A 19904-nucleotide genomic window follows, 5' to 3' on the forward strand; every position below is an offset into this window, starting at 1 on the left:
ACCACAGATTTTGTACAACTTGGTTTAGTGAATCCAAAGACTTTGTTTAAAGTTTTAAATACGTATTTGTTAAGAAGTATAAGTATAGAAGCAGGGTACCTAGTAATTGCGTACACACAAACACCATCTTGGTGTAATTAACCACTTTCTTTATGCCTAAAGATTTGTACAGCTAATCATTTGTCATCTGTTTACAAGTGCCAGGTAATACAATCTTTCAAGCATAAAAGGCTTTTTCAAACGACTAGCAGTCTTGTCATTGTCATATGCGCATAGATAAAGGAAAACTTGTTTGGGGAATGTCTTCCTTCAGCAAAGTACTTAGTTGATGAGGAAACCAAAGATTGCTTTTTTTTCTGTGTGTGTGTGTGTTTGTTTTTTAAAATAATATCTCTTCTACCAATGCACAGTATGTCTTAAGAAGGGAAGACTGCTTTTGGGAGTAGAAGAACGTGCAGAAATTCTTATACTGTAAAGCTTTAGAGTGGTCCTTGTTTTGTACAAGTGATTTTTTTTTTTTTTTTGCGGTACACGGCCTCTCAACTGTTGTGTCCTCTCCCGCTGCGGAGCACAGGCTCCGGATGCGCAGGCTCAGCAGCCATGGCCCACGGGCCCAGCCGCTCTGCGGCATGTGGGACCTTCCCAGACCGGGGCACGAACCCGTGTCCCCTGCATTAGCAGGCGGACTCTCAACCACTGCGCCATCAGGGAAGCCCTGTACAAGTGATTATTTAAGCCAAAAAGTTTTCTTGAATTTCTGATAGCAAAAAATTTTATGTAAACAAAAGACTTAGTGCTCTAATAAAGTGTAATGGACTAAAGCTCTTCTTTCTTTCTGCTTTCAGAAAAAAAAGAAAGGCTGTTGGATTCTATCCTCTAAATTTAGTGAGGACTAGTTACATACTAGATGACTTCAACCACTTAAATGAAAATAATCTATTTCTAAGTCATTGTGCATTTCAAGGATTTTAAACTCACATAATTTCTCAGCTCTTTGCCAGGAAGTTAGCTGAATTTCATACTGTTTTTCAATCCTAAATTTTTCTCCCATAGGCAGCAGCACTTTTCTAGCTGTTTTATGCCATCATGCATTTGTCTTTTTCCTTTTTAAATTGTCAGCCTCTCTTCATTTTCACTTTGAACTCCTTAAGTATCACTATTTTCTTCTCCCTTCAATTTCTGATCCATCTTCTTACTTTACTAGGTTGTAGTATAATTTGTACTGGACTGACTTAGAATCACAAAACCTGATTTAGTTCCTAGCTCTGCTGCTTACTAGTTGTGTAATCAAGGGCAAGTCCCTTTACATCTCAGCCTGACTTTGTCATTTATGAAATGAGGGCATTTTACTAGATGCTTTAAAGCCCTTTCCAGCTGTAACATTCTGTGAATCTGTGATCCCTCCTGGAATCAAGGAGGATTATCTACTCTAATAAAAAGCTGCTTTCATGAAATATTTTTTAGAGTAGAACGGGAGTGATGCTGCTTACTCTGACTTGAGCCAGATTTATTTCCTCTCTAGCAGGAGTAATGCTATAAGAAATCCTCATAAAGAGAAGAAATATTCAGCTTCTAAAACAGTGTCAGTAAACATAAAGAATCTTGAGTAGATTGAGAACCACCCATTGCCCTCCAGAACACCAGGTCTGAATGCTAGTATTACAATACACCAGAGTATCAGAATCAGTTGAGAGGTGTGCCACAACTAATTTGTAACTAGTTTGTGACTCACCTTTCTAATGTATTCAAGGTCATCTCTCTAATTATAGTACTCTGACATTCTTATGGACTTTATTTAGTGAAAAAAGTGGAGTTAGAACAAGGCTGCAAGTGAGCATCAGCTGTTACATGTGAGAGGACAAAAACCAGGCTGCAAACCAGTGCTCTAGAAAACTTAAAATACATGATTGCTGCCTCTGCTTTAGCAGTGGTCTTTCTACTGCCAGTGGTGTCAGGCTGGTCTCCCGAATAGCCAGGTTCTCTGTCAACTCGAATGGTTGAGATGTCCTCCCTGGTATTGCTAGCTTTCCTAAATAACTAAAAAACTTGCCTGAAAAACTAGTCAGGAATTTGTTTAAATGTGAATAGCCTATCCCTGGTCTTAAAAAATAGTAAATTTCATAAATTCTAATCTTAGGAGTTGGAATTCCTGAAATTTTTCAGTATTGCATATGTAGAGCATATAGCAAATGCTCTACTATAAACTGGATTAGTGGCTCATCTGTGTTTCTTCCCATCAGTGTAATGTCTGCCTGCCACCAGTTTAATCAAAAATGTTGCAAAAGCAAGGCAAACTAAAATGCTGAGAGAAATATTGTCCCTATTACGACTTCATATCAGTAGGGATACATAAATTCTCTTAATTTGTTTGTGCCCCTCTTAGACTGATTCTGTAAGTATACCTGGAAGAAGAAGTAACATTGTGCTTGTACTCCAAGTCTTCCTGCCACAGAGTCTATGCCTGACCCGTTGGCTGCCTGTCACTCAGTAGCCTCTCAAGTGCTTTCCCTAGATGTAAGTTAATCTGTAGGATAGGAAATACCAGAAACCCAGCCCAGTGTGCCATTCCCTCTAATGTGCCCTCTTAGAATGCTTTAAATGTGTATTTTCTCTGTAAGGTAACTTTCATGTTTAAAAACAGTTGCCTTCACATTGCCCATTGGCAGGTTGTAAAAGAAACATTAAGATGTTAAGCAGCTTAGACTCTATTATCCATTTTCCTAAGAAAAGGGAGAGATGATAAAAGTCTTTAGTTACTTAAAGGGTTGTCATATGAAACAAAGATTAGATTCACTCTTTTTATTCCAGCGGACAGGGGTCATATCAGTGGGGAAGAAGTTACAGGGAGATGTAGTACACACGTGCCAATAATTCTATATAAGCTAACACTCTAACAATTAGATTTGTCTGACAATTGGAATAATCAGCCTTTCATGGAAAAAGTATATACAGAAGCTAAATAATCATCTGTTAATAGCATTGAAGAAATTTCTGCATTGAAATCAAATATGGGCAAGATGACTTTTAGCTCTCTTTCAGTTTTATCATTGGAAATCTTCAGAAGCAAGACAGGCTTAAAACTTTGTCTTTCAGAATTCTTTATATACAGTAAGTGTGGAACACTTAAAAAGATTTTTTTTTTAAACTAAAAGATTATGTTCTTTGATTGACAAAAGGAGCCAGTTTTGTGTTAATGGCTGAAAACATGAAACTCTGGGCTTATTCTTCTGAGAAAATCTATAAGGTTCCTAACCCAAATGGTATGACCATAGTAAAAACTTTTAAAGCCTATAATGTATTATAACCTTCCCTTTTACTCTTTAATTTTTATTCCTGTTTCTTTGTATCAGTGGGACTCCATTTGGAATGGGGTTGGAATTGTGATGTTCAAGTTTATACCCAGTATTTTACCCGCGTGTGTTATGGCATCTTTCTTATCATTTTAATATCCACAGAAATGCCAAATGGGTAATGGAGTATCCGAGGTAAACTGGCTGTCATTTTATGCTACAGCCTCCATTTCTTACTTTGCTTCTTGATGCAGATTACTGAAGTAATTGTGAAACAGTTGGACCTTAGAAAGTTGAGCTAAGATTTTTAGGCAACCTGTAAGTAATGATTCATTTTTCTCTTACGTGGTCTCTTTCCCAGTTCACTGTGGCAGATGTTTTTCCCTCTTCTAATTTAAAACATTTTTGTTTGGAGTACAATCTAAGCCAACATCAGTTAGCCTTAATTTTCTTCCTTCCTTCCCCGCTTCCTCCTCATTTGTTGACAAAAATAACATGTTCTGAATTGGGATATGTTATAAGCTTCTCTTAAAACAACACCTGAAAGCCCACAAATCATCTGGAGGTTTTGTGGGTAGTAAGGGGTAGGGGTGTGTGTGTGTGCGTGCATGCGTGGGTGAGGAGTAATATTTGGACCTGCTCCTTCAAGGTTGTGTGTTTGAGTGTTTCTTAGCAATCCTAATAATCTCCACCAATAGGTGGGGTGAAGGTGAATAAAAAGCTTGATTTGAGCCTGTTTTCAAATGTAAGGAGTAGACTGATCTTTTGTCAACTCTGTCTTTAAAGAGAAATTGATCATCGGGGGCTCAAGTGCTCTTGGAATATCTTTTGGCTACTTAAAGTGGCCACTTGATCCATTGAGAGACTACTTCTACCCTCTACTTTCCCCCTGTTCTCCCTTTTACCCCTATCAGAGGATGTCAGTCTGAGCAGCCCTGGTACTAGATGTACCTAAAGAGAGTTATAAGCCAAGTTGTTGTGTTCAGTGTGGCCATTTCCTAGTGTCTATTTATATTTTCTCACACATGAGAATGTATATTTTATAAAGCATGTGTTTGTCTACTTGTTTGTCTACTGTAATATGTCTTCAATAAAGCTAAAATACATTATGATTTTCTGGTCTTCTCTTGCCTAAAGGACAGGAATGAAATGGTTCATTTTTAAGTTTGTGATCCTTTTGAGAGGGTCTCCAAATAGCTGTGCAAGTTAAAATGGGAAAGAGTTGCCCTTCTCTAGTTCCTGCCGTGTTTAAGAGTCACACACACAGCCTCGAGCCTGCCACTGGTGCACCCTGCACTGTGAGCTGCTCCAGGCAGGCACTGTGCACTCTCTTCTTTCTCCTTCATGCTACCCACCAGGGTGCTGTACACTTGGCAGGATGAAAACAAACACACCTAACGGTTTGTTAGAAAACAAGAGTGCTTTCTGCACTGAGAAGAATTTGAAGGCAGTGTTTCTAATCTGGTAAATCTTTAAGAAGATATTTGAAGAATGTCAGTATTCTGGTCAGCTTCCTCACTGTACCATGTTAGGGGCTATTTCCTTTGAGTCTGTCAGCTCTCTGAAGGCTGAGCTGACAATACTGATCCCATCGTCACCTGTGCTGCACTTTATTCTTTATGAGGCACATCCCACAGACATTATTTTATTCGACTCTCACAGCACTCTTCAGATGTAGATTGGGCAGAGGATTTTAATCTCCACTTTTTGTAGTTAACAAAAGTGGCTCAGTTAGATTATCACCTACACAATGTCAAAAAGCTTTTAAAGCCCGAATCTGAATGCAGAATTTCTGACTCATATTCAGGATTTTCCCCACTGTGATACCTTCCAGTTCTGAACAGAGTATTATGTCTCCAGTCTTTATAAACATTGGAATAAAAGCCTCTGGACATTGATCACTTTCAATATGGTGAAAGTCTGGACTGGAATGTATACTGGAAATTGATTTTTACTTTATTCCTGACTATCATTTTCTTACTAGGTGGAATGAAGAAAAATGCCATGGTTTTATCATATTTTTTGTTTTGAAATTAGATGTACTAGGGCCCAAGTAGTAGGGTCCTGCTGAGTTATGAAAGATATTTATTCACACTCAGCTATTTAGAAGCTTGTAACCTAGTGCTGAAGTTATCTGTGCTGCAGGGCCAGTTGCCATGGACCATTACTTTTGTAAAATATAATAAGAATGAATTTCTAGAAAAATAAAGGACACAAAATAAAAGTTAAAGTTTTTATTATAGATTTAACATATAAAAGTATTCAGTCAAACTGCTGTTAAAGTTTCTAAGTGCTTATTCTGTGCTTTGTCATGGACTAGTAGCAAAGAGTTGGCAGATAGGCAAGATCTGCAGACCACTTTTGGAGTAGCACTGCTGCAACCATGTAGTAACACAGTTATGTGTCATGATGGGGGTTGGTCTTGCTCATTTCTGGAGGTTCCCTTTAAACTTGCTGGTTTGCAGTGGTTGAAATGGAGAACTAGGCTTCTGTCTAGAGTCTTCCCTGACTAGAAGTAACAATTACGACACCTTTCAGCTCAGCTACCTCCCCCTGGTCTAAAGCTCCTCACTTGTGTGGTAGAGTCCTTTGTAGATGCTGCTTGTGTTCCAGTCCTGTTATCTTTCTTGCCAGTGCTTTCAGGACGGGCTGCCTGTGACTTTTGTTATAGGGGAAATTCTGTCACGAGATAGGCTAAGGAAAGCAGAAGTACAGGGGTGGTCATACTGGGAAGGAGATGGTCTGATGCTCTGGGGGTCTGATGTGGACTTGTGTAATCAAGGCTCTGTTGGCGATGTTCCATCTGCCACCTCTGCTGCTTTCTTCAGCCAATCAAGAAATCTTGAAATCTCTAGGACCAAGTTTGGTCACTTTGTTTATTTAGTTCACAGGCCATCATCAAGGCCAGTTGCCAGAGCTCTTTAACAAAAAGAGACAAGTAGGAAGCATTAATCACAATTATTGCTAGGAACAAATAATGCAAAATTAGCAAATACATTCTGCCTACCCCTTCCAGGTATTGTTAAGCACTTTACATACTCAGCACTTTATCTTCACAACAGTGGTTTGAGGGAGGTAGTCTTATTCCCATTTTACAGATGTTGAAACAAGCAACTTGGCCAAAATCACATAATTAGCAGGCAATAGAACCAGGAGTTGAAATTATGCTTTATGATTCCAAAGCACAGGTTCTTTCCCCATGTCAAAGAAAGGAAAAAATGTGAGCTTTCATCAAGGCCCTACTTTGTCATTTAGTCTTAGTTATGGGCTGAACTCCATACCCCTCAAATTTCAGGCCCCTCAAATCGAAGCCCTGATCTCTGGTACCTCAGAATGCGACTGTATAAGATCATTAAAGGTAATTAAATTAAAATGAGGTCTTTAGGGTTGGACCTAATCTAATATGACCAGTGTCATCACAAGAAGAAGGAAATTTGGGCATCAGACCTGCATGTGCACAGAAGAAAGACCATGTGCGAGAAGGACACAGCGAGAAAGCAACCATCTGCAAGCCAATGAGAGGCCTCAGAAGAAATCAGAGCTGCTGACACATTGATTTTGGACTTCCAGACTTCAGAACTGTGAAAAAATAAATTTCTGTCGTTTAAGCCATGCAGTCTGTGGTATTTTGTTACAGTAGCCTGAGCAAACTAAATACAGCCTTCCAATAACCCAGACAGGTTGGCAGAATTTTCTTATAACTCAGGCTAAATGAGTTGCTTACAGTCACACGATCTGAAGCCCACGGTCTTCCACTGAGCTGCTGCTGCTTCTCTGACCCCAGTCAATGCTTTGTATACTGAAATGCACTGTAGAGAAACTGGAAATGAAACTGATGAACACACTGGCTGGCATGCTTGCAGTTCTGAAGCACCACACATCCCTAGCCACACAGCGGTTCAAACAAAAGGAACTGCAGCACTGCACGATGCTTTGCCAGAACACAAAAAACTGACACGTGTTTACAGCATAAATGATTGTAAGTTGAGTGCACCTGGGAACAAAGAAGCAAAGTATTTGGAGCATTCAAGAGTAAGTGCTTTTAAGCTTCTATTTTATTCTCTTCCAAGGAGAAGCCGACTTTTTAAATCAACAAGTACAACCCCATATGTGGAATGAGTGGCTGCTCTTGAGTCATATGCCAGATTAAATAGTTTAATTGTGTGTCCCTTTTAAATGTTCCATCAAAGCCTATGTGAATTCCTCTCTCTCAAAAACATTAGGCATCCACCAGAGGGCTGACAGCAGAAGCAAGAACAACTACAATCCTGCAGCCTGTGGAACAAAAACCACATTCACAGAAAGATAGACAAGATGAAAAGGCAGAGGGCTATGGACCAGATCAAAGAACAAGATAAAACCCCAGAAAAACAACTAAATTAAGTGGAGATAGGCAACCTTCCAGAAAATGAATTCAGAATAATGATAGTGAACATGATCCAGGACCTCAGAAAAAGAATGGAGGCAAAGATAGAGAAGATGCAAGAAATGTTTAACAAAGACCTAGAAGAATTAAAGAACAAACAAACAGAGATGAACAATACAATAACCGAAATGAAAAATACACTAGAAGGAATCAATAGCAGAATAACTGAGGCAGAAGAACGGATAAGTGACCTGGAAGAGAGAATGGTGGAATTCACTGCTGTGGAACAGAATAAAGGAAAAAGAATGAAAAGAAATGAAGACAGCCTAAGAGAACTCTGGGAAAACATTAAACACAACAACATTTGCATTATAGGGGTCCCAGAAGGAGAAGATAGAAAAGACTCGGGAAAATATTTGAAGAGATGATAGTCGAAAACTTCCCTAACATGGGAAAGAAAATAGCCACCCAAGTCCAGGAAGTGCAGAGAGTCCCATACAGCATAAACCCAAAGAGAAACACGCCAAGACACAGAGTAATCAAATTGGAAAAAAACAAAAATTACTGAAAGTAACAAGGGAAAAATGACAAATAACTTACAAGGGAACTCCCATAAGGTTAACAGCTGATTTCTCAGCAGAAACAAGCCAGAAGGGAGTGGCATGGCACATTTAAAGTGATGAAAGGGAAGAACCTACAACCAAGAAAGGATCTCATTCAGATTTGATGGAGAAATCAAAAGCTTTACAGACAAGCAAAAGCTAAGAGAATTCAGCACTACCAAACCAGCTCTACAACAAATGCTAAAGGAACTTCTTTAAGTGGGAAACACAAGGGAAGAAAAGGACCTACAAAAACAAACCCAAAACAATTAAGAAAATGGTCATAATAACATACATATCAATAATTACCTTAAACATGAATGGATTAAATGCTCCAACCAAAACACACAGGCTTGCTGAATGGATACAAAAACAAGACCCATATATATGCTGTCTACAAGAGACCCACTTCAGACCTAGGGACACATACAGACTGAAAGTGAGAGGATGGAAAAAGATATTCCATGCAAATGGAAATCAAAAGCAAGCTGGAGTAGCAATACTCATATCAGATAAAATAGACTTTAAAGAATGATACAAGAGACAAGGAAGGACATTACATAATGGTCAAGGGATCAATCCAAGAAGAAGATATAACAATTATAAATATATATGCATCCAACATAGGAGCACCTCAATACATAAGGCAACTGCTAACAGCTCTAAAAGAGGAAATCAACAGTAACACAATAATAGTGGGAGACTTTAACACCTCACTTACACCAATGGACAGATCATCCAAACAGAAAATTAATAAGGAAACAAGTTTTAAATGACACAATAGACCAGATAGATTTAATTGATACTTACAGGACATTCCATCCAAAAAGAACAGATTACACTTTCTTCTCAAGTGTGCACAGAACATTCTCCAGGACAGATCACATCTTGGGTCACAAATCAAGCCTCAGTAAATTTAAGAAAATTGAAATATCAAGCATCTTTTGTGACCACAATGGTATGAGATTAGAAATCAATTACAGGGGAAAAAAACGTAAAAAACACAAACATATCGAGGCTAAACAATATGTTACTAAATAACCAAGAGATCACCTAAGAAATCAAAGAGGAAATCAAAAAATACTTAGAAACAAATGACAATGAAAACACGATGATCGAAAACCTATGAGATGCAGCAAAAGCAGTTCTAAGAGGGAAGTTTATAGCAATACAAAACAATCTAATGTTACACCTAAGGGAACTAGAGAAAGAAGAACAAACAAAACCCAAAGTTAGCAGAAGGAAACAAATCATAAAGACACTACAGAAATACAAAACATTCTAAGAGACTACTACAAGCAACTCTATGCCTATAAAATGGACAACCTAGAAGAAATGGGAAAATTCTTAGAAAAGTGTAACCTTCCAAGACTGAACCGGGAAGAAATAGAATATATGAACACACCAATCACAAGTAATGAAATCGAAACTGTGATTAAAAACCTTCCAACAAACAAAAGTCCAGAACCAGATGGCTTCACAGGTGAATTCTGTCAAACATTTAGAGAAGAACTAACACCCATCCTTCTCAAACTCTTCCAAAAAATTGCAGAGGAAGAAAACGCCCAAACTCATTCTCTGAGGCCACCATCACCCTGATACCAAACCAGACAAAGATACTACAAAAAAGGAAAATTACAGACCAATATCACTGATGAATATAGATGCAAAAATCCTCAACAAAATACTAGCAAACAGAATCCAACAACACATTAAAAGGATCATACACCATGATCAAGTGGGATTTATCCCAGGGATGCAAGGATTCTTCAGTATATGCAAATCAATCAATGTGATACACCATATTAACAAATTGGAGAATGAAAACCATATGATCATGTCAATAGATGCAGAAAAAGCATTTGACAAAATTCAACACCTATTTATGATAAAAACTCTCCAGAAAGTGGACATGGAGGAAACCTATCTCGACATAATAAAGGCCATATATGACAAACCCACAGCAAACATCATTCTCAGTGGTGAAAAACTGAAAGCATTTCCTCTAAGATCAGGAACAAGAGAAGGATGTCCACTCTCACCACTCTTATTCAACATAGTTTTGGAAGTCCTAGCCATGGCAATCAGAGAAGAAAAAGAAATAAAAGGAATACAAATTGGAAAAGCTGAAGTAAAACTGTCACTGTTTGCAGATGACATGACACTATACATAGAGAAACCTAAAGATGCCACCAGAAAACTACTAGAGCTAATCAATGAATTTGGTAAAATAGCAGGATACAAAATTAATGCACAGAAATCTCTTGCATTCCTATACACTAATGATGAAAAATCTGAAAGAGAAATTAAGGAAACGCTCCGATTTACCATTGCCACAAAAAGAATAAAATACCTAGGAATAAACCTACCTAGGGAGACAAAAGACCTGTATGCAGAAAACTATAAGACACTGGTGAAAGAAATTAAAGATGTTACCAACAGATGGAGAGATATACCATGTTCTTGGATTGGAAGAATCAAAATTGTGAAAATGACTATACTACCCAAAGCAATCTATAGATTCAATGCAATCCCTATCAAATTACCAATGGCATTTTTTACAGAACTAGAACAAAAAATCTTAAAATTTGTATGGAGACACAAAAGACCCCGAATAGCCAAAGCAGTCTTGAAGGAAAAAAGCGGAGTGGGAGGAATCATACTCCCTGACTTCAGACTATACTACAAAGCTACAGTAATCAAGACAATATGGTACTGGCACAAAAACAGAAATGTGGATCAATGGAACAGGATAGAAAACCCAGAGATAAACCCACACACCTATGGTCAACTAATCTATGACAAAGGAGGCAAGGATATACAATGGAGAAAAGACAGTCTCTTCAACAAGTGGTGCTGGGAAAACTGGACAGCTACATGTTAAAAATGAAATTAGAACATTCACTAACACCATACACAAAAATAAACTCAAAATCGATTAGAGACCTAAATGTAAGACCAGACACTATAAAACTCTTAGAGGAAAATATAGGAAGGACACTCTTTGACATAAATCACAGCAAGATCTTTTTTGATCCACCTCCTAGAGTAATGGAAATTAAAACAAAAATAAACAAAGGGGACCTAATGAAACTTCAAAGCTGTTGCACAGCAAAGGAAACTACAAACAAAATGAAAAGACAGCCCTCAGAATGGGAGAATGTATTTGCAAACAAATCAAGGGACAAAGGATTAATCTCCAAAATATATAAATAGTCATGCAGCTCAGTATTAAAGAAACAGACAACCCAATCCAAAAATGGGCAGAAGACCTAAATAGACATTTCTCCAAAGAAGACATACAGATGGCCAAGAAGCACATGAAAAGCTGCTCAACATCACTAATTATTAGAGAGATGCAAATCAAAACTGCAATGAGGTATCACCTCACACCAGTTAGAATGGGCATCATCAGAAAATCTACAAACCACAGATGCTGGAGAGAGTGTGGAGAACAGGGAACCCTCTTGCACTGTTGGTGGGAATGTAAATTGATACAGCCACTATGGAGAACAGTATGGGGGTTCCTTGAAAAACTAAAAATAGAATTACCATATGATCCAGCAATCCCACTACTGGGCATATACCCAGAGAAAACCATAATTCAAAAAGACACATGCACCCCTATGTTCACTGAAGCACTATTTACAATAGCCAGGTCATGGAAGTAAGCTAGGTGCCCATTGACAGATGAATGGATAAAGAAGATATGGTACATATATACAATGGAATATTACTCGGCCATAAAAAGGAACGAAATTGGGTCATTTGTAGAGACGTGGATGGACCTAGAGACTGTCATACTGAGTTAAGTAAGTCAGAAAGAGAAAAACATATATCGTATATTAACGCATATATGTAGAACCTAGAAAAATGGTACAGATGAACTGGTTTGTAGGGCAGAAATTGAGACACAGATGTAGGGAACAAACTTATGGACACCAAGGGGGGGAAGTGGTGGGGGGGTGCGGGGGTGTTGTGATGAATTTGGAGATTGGGATTGACATGTCTACACTGATGTATATAAAATGGATAACTAATAAGAACCTGCTGTATAAAAAAATAAATATAAAAAATACAAAAAACAAAGACCAAAACAATAGGCATGTGGTTAAAGTCAGCAGTGATAGAGGGTAGCTTGAATTATTTATTCTTCTGGGCAAGTTCCAGAGACAGGTGCACGAGTATATGTTCCATGCCACAAATAGCTAGTGCAGAGAAGAAATACAATTGTCATCAAACAGTGAATTACTGCTGCTTCCATGGCCCTGTTCTTTATACAAGTGACCTGGGGCTGGTTCAGGGACCGCACCGATGAGCTCTTACTGAAAAAAGAACTTAAGATTCAAGTGTGTAAATGTTCATTGCAACTCTCTTTACAATAACCAGGACATGGAAGCAACCTAAGTGTCCATCGACAGATGAATGGATAAAGAAAATGTGGCACATATATACAATGGAATATTACTCAGCTGTAAAAAGAAACAAAATTGAGTTATCTGTAGTGAGGTGGATGGACCTAGAGTCTGTCATACAGAGTGAAGTAAGTCAGAAAGAGAAAAACAAAAATCTGTATGCTAACACACATATATAAAGAATCTTAAAAAAAAAAGTGGTTCTGAAGAACCTAGTGGCAGGACAGGAATAAAGACACAGACGTAGAGAATGGACTTGAGGATACGGGGAGGGGAAAGGGTAAGCTGGGATGAAGTGAGAGAGTGGCATGGACATACATACACTACCAAATGTAAAATAGATAGCTAGTGGGAAGCAGCCGCATAGCACAGGGAGATCAGCTCGGTGGTTTGTGACCACCTAGAGGGGTGGGATAGGGAGGGTGGGAGGGAGACGCAAGAGGGAGGGGATATGGGGATATATATTTATACGTATAGCTGATTCACTTTGTTATACACCAGAAACTGACACAACATTGTAAAGCAATTATACTCCAATAAAGATGTTAAAAAAGCTTCAAGTGTGTAATGTTGAGAAATTTTGACTTTTGGAGAAGCACAAAATCACAATAAGTTCCAGATTTGGGGAAAAAGCAATGCATCATGTTGGCAGGAGTTTGGCATCCTGGGCCCCACTCCTCCAGAGCACCAGTTTTCTCTGACACCTTAATCACCTGTCTTACCTCTGAGTATGTACCATTTCCTGAAGGCCCTTTGAGCTGGAAAGACTTTAATACCCAGTGAGGCAAGTAGTTTGAAAACTACCTCCTCATCTTCCCCTGTTGAATGTCTTGGTGTTTCTTCCATTGGGCAGTCTTAATTTAGAGAAGGCCCTAAGAACTGGCTGGGTATATTTCTTCCCTCCAGGAAAGGGATTCTATACAGAGAAATTCCAACTTACAGAGGTAGCTGGTTCATTTTCCCCAGAAGTCCTTCATTGTGTCTAATTCAAGTTCTAGCATATGTAAGATCTGTTAGTGAAATGGTTACTGGGAGTAGTGAAAGAATTTAAGAATGGCATAGAATTTCTTCTGTAGCTCTTGAAGGCAGAGTGGGCTTTTAGAATACCTTTGGTTTAAAAAGCAAGCCTGTTTTCTTTCTGTCCCCACTAAACCTCCGGTCCTGAATGTTTTCTTCCGTATTGATCATCCTACTCTTCCCCCACCCATCCAGTAAGAAAGTTTGGGCAGAAGAAGCAAGAAACTAAACTCCTGAGTCCCGCATCTGCCATCCATGGTGGAAATACCCTCTTTCAAGCTAGGCCGTGTCTGTGGTTTTCTGTAGAGACAGCTGACTAGTATATGAGGATTCCCTATGAACAGCCAACATTTGAGTTTTCCTGGGCCCTGCATTTACTATGTGGTTTTTAAGTCACTGATTTGGACTTTGATGTAGAACAGAGCTGTTCCAATCCTACCTTCACCTCTTACAAGTTGTAAAAGCTTAAGCCAGTTCCTTGTACCTCGTTCTCCTCTTCTGTAAAGTGGAAAGAATCATGCCTACCTTATACGGTTGTTGGGAGGAGCTAATGCATTTAAAGTTCTAAGCACAATGCCCGGCACAGCTCAACAAACTTTCACTATTGGCTATTGTTATGGGCACTCAGAAAGGAGCCCTCCTCTCTGCTCCCTTCCCCTCTTCTCCATTCTATTCCCCTCCCCTTCCCATCCCATCCCATCCCATCTGGAACAGCTCAAGATGGGGAGTGTCCCCAAAGAGTCATTTCAGGGGTATCCCTGGAGATTTGGTTTCCTAGCTGGATTTTATTTAGAAACAAGATACAATCTCCTGAAACTGATTAAATGAAAAGTGCCTTCAGGTAGGAACAAGTTGGACTGGGATTCTGATCAGCTCTGCCACTCAGAGCTGTGATCTTGGGAAGTCGCTTAACTGCTGGGTCTTGATATCGTCTGCCAAGAGAGCATTTGGACTGTCATCAGATGCTCTCAGAGGTCCCTTCCAGCTCTGAAATACTGTAATTTTTCTGGGTGAAGAGACCATCATCACCACTGTCCCTATTGTGCCTTTGTTTCTTCCAATTTTTGTTTAGTTGTTCTCCTTCTCTCTCCCAGGAGGAAACTCACTTTATCAGAGAATAATAATTACAACACTCGCATGGGATATTTTAGGGGACAAAGAGCCTGTCTAGCTTCAATGAAAGGAATGAAGTGGGAAACAAAATCAAAAGCAGTCTTTTTGTTTAATTGAGAAACATTGAGCCTCCCAGAAAGCGTATTGTGTGAACTGACCTCCAGTGAGCATTATTTCTGAATGAGGGTCATCCCTGGTCTACAAATTCCACCTTAAAGTGTAGTCCTAATGCCTGTGTAAGAATTCTTGCAACAATCTGTGGCAAACTGAATTGTTTTTCAGAATATTCTCTTCAGTACTTAATACATTGACTTCATGCCAAGAGAGATGGTGACCTTGGGAAAACTGGAAGCAGAGCACTTGAGTTCAAACCTTGGCTACTTCACTTACAGGAAAATTACTCACCTTCTTTTAGCCTCCATTTCTTTCTCTGCAAGGCAGCAATGATAATAATATTCATCTCAGGATCTCACATCGAGATTGCTGTGAACACCAAGTGGAATTGTTTCTACCGGGGAGAAGCAAATTTCAGTTTTAGTAAATCTAACTTACTTGAGAGTATAGGTGAAGGAAATGGCAACTTCACTTCCTCTGGGCTCTTTGGCCAGTCAGTGGACTGCAGTTTATCCATGAGAAACAGCTGTAGCTTTTTAATGGATTCTAGTTTTCCCCAGGTTCCTCGGAGTTTACCCTGAGTTTCAATTGTCCTTGGTGGGAAGAGGGACCAGCAGCTGCTTGGAGGCAAAGACGTGTTGTCGCCCCTGTGGGTATTCCGGGGATACTGCACATAGTGCCATCTTTAAGCAGCATAAACTAGGACGCTTTGATGGACAATGAGACCTTGAATATTTCATGTATCTTGTTTTCCAATTATACTTGAGTTCAGTAAGCTCAGTAGTAGGAAACTAAATTGCAGGTCTGGCAAAAGATTGAAGAGAAAAACCTAAAGTAAGAGGGTTTAAAAAAAACCTCCTTGCTCAGTTTGAGAGCTTTGGTTTACTTTTCTTGATACTTTTCTGCTACCATCTGGCTTGGATTTTCTTCAGGCAAAAATAACTCTGTGCTGATTTTGAAGTATTGGCTTATCTTTGATGCCTTTGTAGACTCACCCAGCTACTTCTGAATAAATGGCCCACGAGAAATGTGTGTTCATGCTCAGTGCAGGGTAGCTGATTCCAGAAATGTAAGCAGAATCAGCAAAGTCTCCCCAAGAGGAGGACTTATCCACGGAAAAACCATTTTCCCAAGCTAGCCAGAGAGTCTGAACTTCGGGGTAGGAGAGGAGGAGCAGGTGGTTGGGGTCTGGGCTGCAGGGCGAACTGGAGGGTTTTCTTGGCGTGTTTGCTCTTCGGGTCTAGAATTTACAGTATGTGAGAAACAGTGACATTCTCACACTGGTCCCTAGCCATGGAGGAAACCCTGTCCGGTGAGAAGCTGAGACATTTCAGCTCCTGACTCAGCGGACGACAGGGGGCCTGGTGAAGGGACTGATGTGCTTCTCTTACTGGTCCTCTGCCGTTTTCTTGCCTTTTAGTCCTTTTAACATCTCCTTTCCGCGTTTCGCCCTGCCGAGGCAAATTTTGAAACGTACCTACCCAGTCGTTTGAGCTAGAGATGGCCTCTAGGTGGCGCTTCAGCACAGAGAATGGCAGTGGCTGGCGTCACCTCGGGCCAACATTTCTCAGGGATAGTCATTATATAAGGCGATTCATGGGAATCGGGCTCCTCGCGTTGCACAAGAGAGGGGAGACCTGGCCTTTGTCACGTTCAGGCTACAACCTTGAAGAGATCACGGGTGGCAGGGGTCCGCAAAAGCGCCTAGCTCCCAGCAGCATCACACAGGTTTAGGTTCCTGCCACGCAGAGCCCAGAGTAGCTTGGCCTGGGCAGCAAGATTTGGGCTTGGCCGGCTGGGAGAGTGAGCCCAGGGCTTCTTCAGGCTTTGTCCCCTCACATCCAGGAGGCCTTGCCCAGTCTCCCAGACCCAGACGGAGCACTTAGCTTGGTCAGCTGCCTGCCCAAGTTCTCCAGACATGGCAGACAGTTCCTGGGTTATGGCCCTCCCCTCTTCCCCGCATACCTCATTCTCACCCTCTGCTGTTTACAAAGCACTTTCCCCTGTGTGATCTCATTTGCTGTTCCCAGACTCCCAGGGAGGAGGGACAGGGTGGGGCCGTCCCTTGGTTTCCGGAGCCTTGAGAGGACACAAGGCATCATTGTAAGGACCCTTTTCCCTGTCTGTCTCTACCAGCAAATAGTGAGTTCCTTGGGGGCAACTACTGAATTCAACTTAGTGGTTTCAGGGTTTAGCAGTGGTGCTTGGCACAGAGAGGTGCTCAGATTTGTTTAATGAATGAAAAAAACATCTACAGATGAAGAAACCAAATCAAGGGACAGTACGTGGTAGAGTCCAGTCTAGAGGTTAGGGCTTCAGCCTTCTAGGACCAGTGACATTGCTGCAGTGGGTACTAATTACATCATATTTTTTTTCCAGTCAAAAATATGGATTGCTATTACAGGGACCCATGCAGATCTGTCTCCACGTCTGGCATTCAAGAACATGAACATTGTAAGCTGGGTCAGGCACTGGGGCCCCAGTCTGCTATCTGTCAAGGGGACACCAGGAGATGTGGGTAGGTCTGGGGGAGTGGCTGGCCATTGTGAGGACTTCCTTAAAAGTAGGAGGGCATGTTAGGCACTCTGAGCTTCTCATCTACCAAAACCCTTCTGTCGGGAATTCCCTGGTGGTCCAGTGGTTAGGCCTCCACGCTCTCACTGCCAAGGGCCAGGATTCAATCCCTGGTTGGGGAACCAAGAGCCCACAAGGCACACAGTGTGCCCCCCAAAACAAAACAAAACAAAAAAGCCCTTCTGTCTTTGATAGACTATCTTGGGATCAAAAGCTCCATCCAGTTATTATCCACCCCCATCCCCCCGCCACCCCAATCTATGAATTAACACTTTCTTTGTTGTTAAATGTACATATTTCAGGTACTTTAGGACTCTGCAATGAGACTACATGAGTTCAAGTCCTGGCTCCATCACTTCCTAGCTGCTGACCTTGAGCAAACCATTTAAGCTCTTTGTGCCTCTATTTCTCATCTTTGGAATGATGAGAATAAAATATTTAATCCATAGCATTATGGTGGGGATTCAGAGAGTTAATATATATAAAACACTTCAAACAGTCCCTGGTAATAATTAAAGGCTAGAGAGTATTCTGTTGATCTCTCTTAATTGTATTCCGGATTTGAGACTGGTTTGTGTTCACCGTATGGGGACTCTTCGTGATTTTGTAGAATTCCCTGGAATTCCTGCGTTCTAGCTGCCAGGCTCTCAATTTGCTCCCACTCAGTTAAAGCTCTTTTGAGATCTCAAGAAGAGAGAAAGTAACTTGAAATGCATTTTTCTGCTGATCGGAGCAGTGACATTATCTTTGTCTCCACAGAGCCTCCCCTGGTGGCTCCCGTTGCAGTTCAAGGGCTTTCTTCTCCACAGTGGTGCTCGCCACGTAGCACATAGTAGGTGTTTAATCAGCACTTATGGAAGGAGGAAAGGAAGGAGTATACCACCGTACAGAGGATAACATTAGTACAGAGTAGTTTATATGGACAAGGTCCCTATGGAATTGAAACTTGTGCCCTAAGACCTACTGACTAAGCATGAAAATCACCAAGGAAATGTGATCAGCTTGGAGGAGAAGGAGGGGGCGGAGGAGAGAGAAGAAACCGGAGCAGCCTGCTACCTGACTGAAGATATCAGTGTTTCCAATGATGATGGTTCCATTTGTTCAGGCCAAATTGAAAACCTTGCCGCTGCTGAGGGACATCAAAGCCATCTCCAATTGCTCTTTGCCCCAGAGATTCATCTTTCTAGGGGTAGTTCGTCATTTGTCTTGTAGCCGCTCAGGTGCTCTTCTTTATGGCTAGAGCCTAGCCAGCTCACCAGACACTTCTTTGGGTTTTGGCAGGAGAAAGAGATGGGAGGTGGTCTCTTTCCTGTGCTCCAGGACAGTTCTTAGTTGAAGCCCTTCTGACCTTGGCAATCTTATTCTAATTCTTATGCCAAATTAGACTTCTAATAGAACCTCTCCCACAGCCCGGATCCTCCAGCCTAAAAGACTTGGAATAGATAGGCTGTAACTAGAGACTAGTTTAAGGTTCCATAGAGAGTTGAAATTGAAACTCAACAGAGCTTTTCTAGTAAACACATTAGCTATTTAATCAACTAGGTCATTGATGGTAAGTAGAACTGTCTCAACTGGCATGCCAACTTTGATTGATGGATAATACCTGCCTGGGGAACAGTGTTGAGAAGGATTCTGAATCTACATCATCACATCTGGGGCTTAGGAGCAAGTGCTGTGATCAGTCAACAGTGTCTGTCGTAGATGTGGGAAAGGGGAGTAGCCCCAAGAGGGGTAGATATTTACCTGCTAAAGTTGCTAATGAGAAGAGGAGGCTGTTTATTTGGAAGTTGGGAAAACAAAAATGTTTGAATGGCCACCCATGCTCATGTAAGTAAATCAAGACGGGCCTTGAGAAATTCAATGTTGGGGGAAAATGAGGTACCAGCTCAAGAAGGAAGGCAAAGAAGGAATAGTGGTGGTGATAGACTAGTGTTCTAGTTCCACGTCGCTGTAGGACCTTTACAGTATTCAAAAACAGCCAGATGGAGAGAGGGCAGGCATGACAACCTTAGGTGGTTGTTCTGAGTTGGAGTTCAAGACCTGGGCAGACCCCAGAATAGAGAGTCAAGTCATTGATAAGCAGGTGGAAGATCATAGAGAGTGTTTCCCAAGCTGACTTCCGTGAATCACTTAGTATCCATGAGATGTTATCAGTATCTTGCCGTGAAAAACAGACAATGTTGGAGAGAGGATGTTCCACAGTGTTCAAGTTTGGGAAACCCTCTGTCAAAAATATTCAAGAAAGTCAGTTGTAGCCCAGGGTGGCTCTTGGCCAGAGGGGGTTGTGGAAGAGAAATGCAATAAGCTATAAAAGCAAAAATGTGGCCTGTGTGATCTCATTTCCTGTTCACAGACATAGTAAAAACAAAAATGTGCTGAAAGGCCTTGAATGACAGGCTGAGGAGTTAGGGTT

Source organism: Delphinus delphis, chromosome 1 (assembly GCF_949987515.2).
Source record: "Delphinus delphis chromosome 1, mDelDel1.2, whole genome shotgun sequence".
Lineage (NCBI taxonomy): Eukaryota > Metazoa > Chordata > Mammalia > Artiodactyla > Delphinidae > Delphinus > Delphinus delphis.